Below are 7,944 nucleotides of genomic sequence, written 5' to 3'. Positions count from 1 at the left end.
ATTGTTAACATCATTTTTGCTTCCCGGATGTTTATATAGAGCTATCGATGGTTTTATATATGAGCACGTTTTTTTTTCTGTCTATACACTTTTTGTTTCATACTTAATTTCTTTGTACCCAACTTTTATTGAAAAATAAACATGCATTTATTTAATAAATGTCTACTGCAGTGTCAATCTCACATCAATTACTTACATTTTCAGAAAGGTGAATAAAAATTGTACAGTAGTTTGGAAAAAAATATGCGATTTTTAATAAACACAAATTAATGATGCAACACTGGAAGACACACTGAGAACATGGTTGTTTACAAAAGAATTTTCATTTTCCACGTTCAATACTTAGGCTTGGTTCACACCTATTTTGTAATAAAAACCTATACAACCATTATGTGTAATCACAAAAATTAAGGGGTAAAATTTATTTATTTATTTTATTTATTTATGTATTTATTTATTTATTCAAACAAGATAAAAAGACTTCCTCCACTGTACATCACAGCGATCATATGATGTTTTTACTTATATTAAATGTTTGCATGTTTAGCTTTTTGGGTTGGTTCAATTTTTGTCATATCGTTACCGAACTGAACACAACAGAAACTGGTAGAAGTGACAGTTTAATACAACGTATACATACGTACATTGTCATTTGTACATACAAATTTACTTAAATAATGTAACGTTACATCCATTCATTATATTGAAAAGGGTCACATCTACAAAAATCGGAAAACGCTGTTAATTGTTTGGTTGTTCACATGTATGTCCGCAGCCATTGAAACAGCATTTCTTTTCATACGGACAGACACGATCGGAACTGCACTCTTCCCAGCATAGCCCAATGCCTGGCTCAGGACACACGCCTGGTTTGTCTAAAACGAGTAAACTAACAATTGAGACAAGTGCACTCACAATTGAAACAAAAGCATTCATAATTAAGACGAGTACAATCACAATTAAAACGAGTACAATCACAACTGAAACGAGTGCACTTACAATTGAAACGAGTACAATGACAGTTTAAACGAGTGAACTTACATTTGAAACGAGTATACTCACAATTGAAACGAGTATACTCACAATGTAAACGAGCACACTCACAATTAAAGAGACACTTGTCTACTTATGTCGCAAGAAAACACATGCACAAATAATATATAATATTGTGCAAAAATTTAGAATAATATAAAAAAATCAAAATGGGCATATCGTGAAATATTATTTCCTTTGATCATTCTTGAATTATTATCTTCCCCAGCCAACAAAATGCATCAATGCAATACAATGTAATGATCGCTCTTTTAATTAACATATGCATGCGAGTATGCCAATGTTTGTGCAGGTGTTTATTTACAACGGCGTGTTGTAAGATTCAGATGAAATTACAAAATATTACAAATATATACACACATTAAGATATGTGAGTTTTTACAATTGCTTCAATAATGAAGAATCAAATGTCATTGGTTAGAACTTACTGATTGTACAATAATATATATAATACAATGTGCAAAATGTTTCCATGCTTTCTCGGAAATAATTTATAAATAAAAAAAATGATCGTGAAGACAAATCGCCCATCATTTGAAACAAAAGTTGAATTTGACACTGATTTTTCAACAGTGAAGCTTTTATATCTAAGTATATAATTAAAAGAATATACGATCCATAATCCCCGCAGCTTCGTAAAATTGTTCAACGTAATTTATTCAGTGAGCAATGTCACTGCAGTGAAATTTACGAACAAAATAATGTATGCACTGCAACTAAATAACAATATCAGGCCTTTTTTCTTGTCATTGTGGGAAAAATGCAATTTTGGGATTGGGTAATTGTTTTGGGCCAAATGTCCGCTGTTTTGTGGAAAAATAAATTAAATATAACCTCAATACAAAAACTCTGCTATGTTATGGCAGCCTACGCATTTTCGCTTAAGAATATCTCCTAATCTAGTTCATTTAAAATCACACAATTCAAGACATTCATTTCCGGCTGGAGTTTTTTGTTTTAGCTTAACGGCGATTTTTAAATACAGATATTTATTCAAACAACACATAAGTGTTATTTCCGGAGTAAAATTTGCAAACTTTATTTCGGCCATAGATTTTTGCATTACCTTTAAAAATGATACATAAATAAGAAATATTAATAACGAAATAATAAATGTTTAGAAAAACAAAGATATGTACTATTCATTAATAAAAAATCATCATCTGTTTTGAATCTTATCAATGTTCTTAATGAGTATCTCCGGAAATATAAGTTTTTATAAACTAATAATAATTATTTTTCAAACAAAGACAGGTATTTGACTTTCATTAAAACTTTGTACCCCGGCAAAACCTCTTTTTAAGTTTCGCTAAATAATATCTTCGAAACTAGTTACGCTACAAAATCACAAAGTTTACTTCAGACGTAAGAGGCTGATATAATCTTTAAACTTATATTCGAATAATTACATTAAATTAAAAAATAATTGTATTTTAAGCAAAGGCATAACTGAAAGAAGTTATCACTGTATACACCTTTGCTATTGGATTTTTGTTCTGAATATATCACTAAGATCATAATTTACTGTTATTTATATTTTGGATGTTTAATGGTTAGAATTATCCTTTCTATTTGATTAGTCGCATCTATAGTCTAAAGCGGCATTTAAGTTACCTCGCATTTTTAATGTTCGTCTTCGTAGTCTTTAATAGTATCCTCTAATGTGTAATAGAAAATGGCGTCATCATTATTTGGTGTATATAGATTAATCAAAATTACGCTGCTATCTGATATATGAAGTATATTTCGGTTTTAAACATGTTGTATTTTCACTGAATGTTGTTGCAGAGATACACATGTTAGAAATCTAGCGTTTCTTATTTTTAGTTAACATTTATTTTTTAAACGATGTGATAAATGTTAACTATCTTTGTTTATTGTGAGATTTATGAACGCTGTAGTATACCAAATTCTGCAGTACCGTACTGGCAGCGGTAAAAGTTAATATGGCGGCGGTTAATTGAACAATTCTGGTATTGTCTATAATAACACAAATTATTAGGAACACTGTTCTACAAATTAAAGTTATATACTTTAAAGTGATATTATGCCCATCAAACAGTATATGATATGTCTATAGTAACCGTTATTTATTTTTTGGTATTTTCACTTCATATACACTTAGTTTTGTTAATGCAGCATCAACATACTAAACAATGTCCCGGAAAGAGAAAAATAATGCATTTGAATATCAACCGTACTTTCGTTTGACAACTGATCATGCATGTACAATGTTCATCTAAATTTAGTTTCAGTGCAGATTCGTTCAAACGACACACAAACACTTACTCCGATCCTAATAAAAAGAAAGTTTTGCTCAGCTTAGTGGACTGTACAGTCATGTAAAATATTGAATATAATATATATTTTTGATAATCAACTGGTAGCATGATAAGTTGCAGATAATTGGTCAATTACCACATTTTAACTAACTCTTTTTACCTGTTGAATTTAACAGTGAAACATGCGCATAATATCACTTTAATAGATGTAATTGATATAAAATTAAGATATGGTTATCACAAGATACTTCTTAAAAAATCTAATTATGATTTATTATTTTACCATTCCGCTCTGGGAATTGGTCCGTTTAATGGACCCGTAGATCCGGCTGAAAAAGGCCTAAATATAATTGATGATGTGCATGTTATGAATAATATAATTTAAGTAGTGCACTATTGAAAACTTCTTCATCTCTGGTATAAAATTACTATTTAAAGCATGAAGATGATTTCATACTTCCGCAGTCGATTCTCGTACATCCTACACGCCCGTTGTTGCACCAGCAATCATTGCATTCGTCTTGGAATTCAGAACCGGGCTCGTACCATTTTCCCTTGTATAAGCAGCCTGTTAATACGTGCTCATTGCTTTCAGATACTCAACCCAATTGATAATTTCGAATTTTACGATAGACAAAACAAAAACCAATATAAGACAACCCAAGATCAGAAATACACAAAATAGTCAATAATATGAATATTGCTCTGTTGCTGGCATTGTAATTACAAAACTATTTATAATGTATTGGATTTTATTGAATGTTTTGTGTAATTATCTGGGTTAACCATACCACAAAGATGATATCGACCAGTTAAAGCGAGATTATACGATTTGTATATGTGTTAAATTGTATTATATTGAACAAAATATGTTACAATAACACAAAATAGGCAAGAAAAATTATACATTTAAGTCGAACTTAATAAAATGCAGCAAAGACAAATCAGCGTTCCGAGCCGATTGTGACGAAGATGTTTCGTACATATGTTCCTACAATTACCGAAGCATTCGTCTTTTTAGTTAGTGTTCGAGTGTCGTATGAATAGAATCGTTGCAGGAATTTAAAGTGAGCCGTTAAACTAAATTTAGATTCACATCGTACATGCATGATATACATGCTGGCAATTTCGACTGTACAGACATTTTCGATTTCAGTATTAAATATCTGGCTTATTTACAATGTTACACATGTTCTTCTTAACTTTTATTTCAATTTATATTAAAATATATGTATAATAGGTTTTTCACACATTTTATATAAATTCATAAATATTTGACAAAATCGTATAATGTCGCTTTTAAAAGGTGCCTGATATAATTCTTATATTATGTGAATTAAATTATTATATATCAGTCTATGTTTTGAGGTACATCATAATACTCGGAACTAATTTTATCCACTGGTTTATTTAATCAAGAAGCATACATCTTAGGCGCAGACAGTGCGGAGGGATTGTCTGCGTGGAACATCCGGCAATTATTGAACATGCCAGAGAGAGTTGCAGTAACAGATGCATCTACAAAATAAATGAGTATGCTTTATATTTATGTTCTTGAGATGACCATAATGTTGAAACGGAAGATGATGATGATGATGGTTATGAACAGATTTTAGTAGAAGAGACGAAATTTACGTTCATGTACCAATTGAAGATGTATACAATTATGGTTTCTATACAGCGTCTTTAGTGCACATAGTGTACGATTACTAAGCGCCCTGTTCACAGATTCGAATATTGAATACAATTGTGTTACATATTTAAAACTAATCGGATATGAATTAAAATGATGGGAATACAACTACTGTCATACATGGTGTGTATGACATTTCGTCTATGACACTTTCTCAGCTGAATCAATAAAATAGTTGAGCAGTTGTTATACAACACGGTTTGTTCCAAATGTTATCGATAAAACATTTGAATGATCTGGAGGAATTGAATCAATATTCGTGTTTGACCTTAGGTTTCTATTTTCAAACAAATAAATTTAAGGGAAAACGCAATAAGTACTGGAAGCATATTTCAAATTTCTTACATAATGAAAACAAATCGAAACTCATGCGAGGCGACATTAAGGCACATATCTTTTACATCGTGTACATTGTTCACATATTTAAAAAGAAATAAACACATTGCTTTCGTGACTTAGGGTTCTTTGAATTAGCAATTTTGACAATTCCTAATGACGCTGCCAGTCTTGATCGGTTTCTTACATTTAGCGCGAAACGCTCGTTCGTGAAAGCAAGCATCAATATATCAAGAACAGAAATGTCAAAGCCTTGCGTTTTTTCACTGTGTCATTAAATGTATATTTTAATACAACAGAGCACTTTAAATATAGTAATTAATTTGAATAGTTTCATGCATGGTTTTCTTACAATTTACATATTGCTATGGTCATAAATGCAGCTGACTCTCTTTTTTTCAAAATCAATTGAAATACGAATTCGACTTCGATGCATCCGTAGTCCAACTTATCAGGACTTAAAGTGGTCAAAGTTCAATATATCCCTTAATTTCATTGTATCGGTCCTCCTCATAGCATCGTGCCTTTAACAAAAGACCTTCAAGCAATGCTGGAAAATTAATGTTTTTCAATTTTTAGAAGTTGTAATTTATTCGATGCTTATCCATGAAAATAACGACGATCATTCTCATGATTTCATTTGTTCATTGGAAAGTAGGTCATGTTTATTCGAGGTTAATGCTATGATTTTTAAATTGCGTAACACACACGTAAGAAGTATGTTTATAGTTTAATAGTAGCTTAATCAAATATGTTATATGCCGCTTATTTTTTTCAATAAAATGTAAAAAAAAATGTTTCGTTTTTCCATAAAATTACTATTTTTAGAACAAGCTTGTGCGCATAGTAACAAATCTTACAAATCAAACAACCATAATGGCCGATACTATGAGGCAAGTTGTTCATGAAACACTTATTATATGAAAATAAGTATAGCTATTTTGTCAAAACATTGACGAATTAAATGACGACGTTTCCATTATATGTTGTTTGTGCCGCTACCCGTTCATTTTGTTCGTATTGTGTGTATAATAAGATTGATTAATTGCTCTGCGTAATTTATTATATAGAGGCTATTCGATTGAAAGATCGTTTTATCATTTCATTAGTGATCATATCAAACATTTTCCAACGAGTAGAGAAATACATTTTTATATGACCGCAGATGAAAATATAAACGAGTTTGCTCTGAATTCAACACGCTTTTTCGTTTTATTTCATTCTTTTGAAATACAATTTTGAAAAATACGCAAATATTGTTCAGCGCATTAACATTCGTTTAGATAATACATAACGTCACTTGAATGGGAGGACAAAGCTCCCTGCTGTTGTAAGATAGTCAATTTCCTTTCACATAACTGACTGTCGCTAAAATATGTTATTTGACTGATTAAAAAAAAAATTATATTATATCTATAGTTTTACACTAACGATGAGGTTATTCGCATATTGTTAATATAATTAATGAACAGGAACAATCATTGGCATGAAGCTAGAGTTAAATTATAAACGTATGTTATTTCATTCGAGCTAGTGTGAAATTATCAACGTATGTCATTTCAATCGAGCTAGATTGAAATTAACAGGTAATCGTTTACTAATATTCTCATCTTATTTACTGAATAGTCCGAATAAAACTATCTTATCGTCGTGGAATTCAGATTCGCGTTTTTGCATTTATATATGTGAGTTCAAATTTCGCCTGCTTATGTACAGCTACTGCCTATGTACACATCTACACAGTGAACTCGTGCTATACATGTCTTATGCATATCACACTAATTATCAGTTTTGTATTTCACACAAAGAAGTTGAACTATAAGTTACAGGGCTAAACAAGTAAACAATATGTAAAATGCATTTGAACAATCTTACCTTACTATAGAATCAATTGCAACGCAAAGCCAAATAATTATAATACAACGTGGGCTATCGTTATTTATATAGAGTTGTAGTTTCATTGACATTACAAAAGAGGAATGCTTATCATAAAGGCTAAGGAATAGATATTTAAAGAATTTGCGATAAACATCTCTACATGGCAATTAAAGAAATAGAAACAATATGTTGCAGATATTTAACATGCAGCGGTTTTGAAATCCTACTATCTTTCCTTGCTTGAAGAATTTCTGTCTGACGATCCAGATGAGTAATCGCAACGTTTAATATTTTTATAATGCAAATAAATGTGTCTGTATGAGCTATTTCTGACGATAAGCCTTTAAAAAAGAAAGAGGGCTTGCAACAGGCATTGTCCATGACCATAAATATTTAGTGTCCTTCTGCTTAAGCTTGTTCAACAATAATCCGTATGCAACTGTTGCTGTTGACACTGCAACATGTGCTGCTTCGGCTTCTTTTAATCCGATGTTTCTTTAAACTCTGTTGCTGTTGGCAATACGACGTCAACTGCAAATTAACACTTTCTAGTTATTCTGCTAATACATAAACTGCTACTAACAATATTAAGTATACGACTACAAGTACACCTGCTTCAACAACTATCGAATGTATTATAAAATAAATAAATAAATAAATTCATAGATAAGTAAATAGCTAAAATAGAATAAAACAATAATA

The 7,944-nt window shown here is 30.8% G+C and overlaps 1 long non-coding RNA gene across 1 annotated transcript; it reads right to left on the bottom strand.

The window, feature by feature from the left end:
* Window positions 1-615: 615 nt before the first annotated feature.
* LOC127836114 (uncharacterized) lies at window positions 616-7,296 on the bottom strand. The gene is made up of 4 exons (XR_008028599.1): window positions 7,240-7,296; window positions 4,763-4,853; window positions 3,793-3,903; window positions 616-875 (listed from the first exon to the last, which is right to left on the bottom strand). It is a non-coding gene; the product is annotated as an uncharacterized LOC127836114 (long non-coding RNA).
* Window positions 7,297-7,944: the final 648 nt, after the last annotated feature.

This window comes from Dreissena polymorpha, chromosome 6 (assembly GCF_020536995.1).
Source record: "Dreissena polymorpha isolate Duluth1 chromosome 6, UMN_Dpol_1.0, whole genome shotgun sequence".
Taxonomy (NCBI): domain Eukaryota; kingdom Metazoa; phylum Mollusca; class Bivalvia; order Myida; family Dreissenidae; genus Dreissena; species Dreissena polymorpha.
This window is presented reverse-complemented; position numbering and strand designations above follow the sequence as displayed.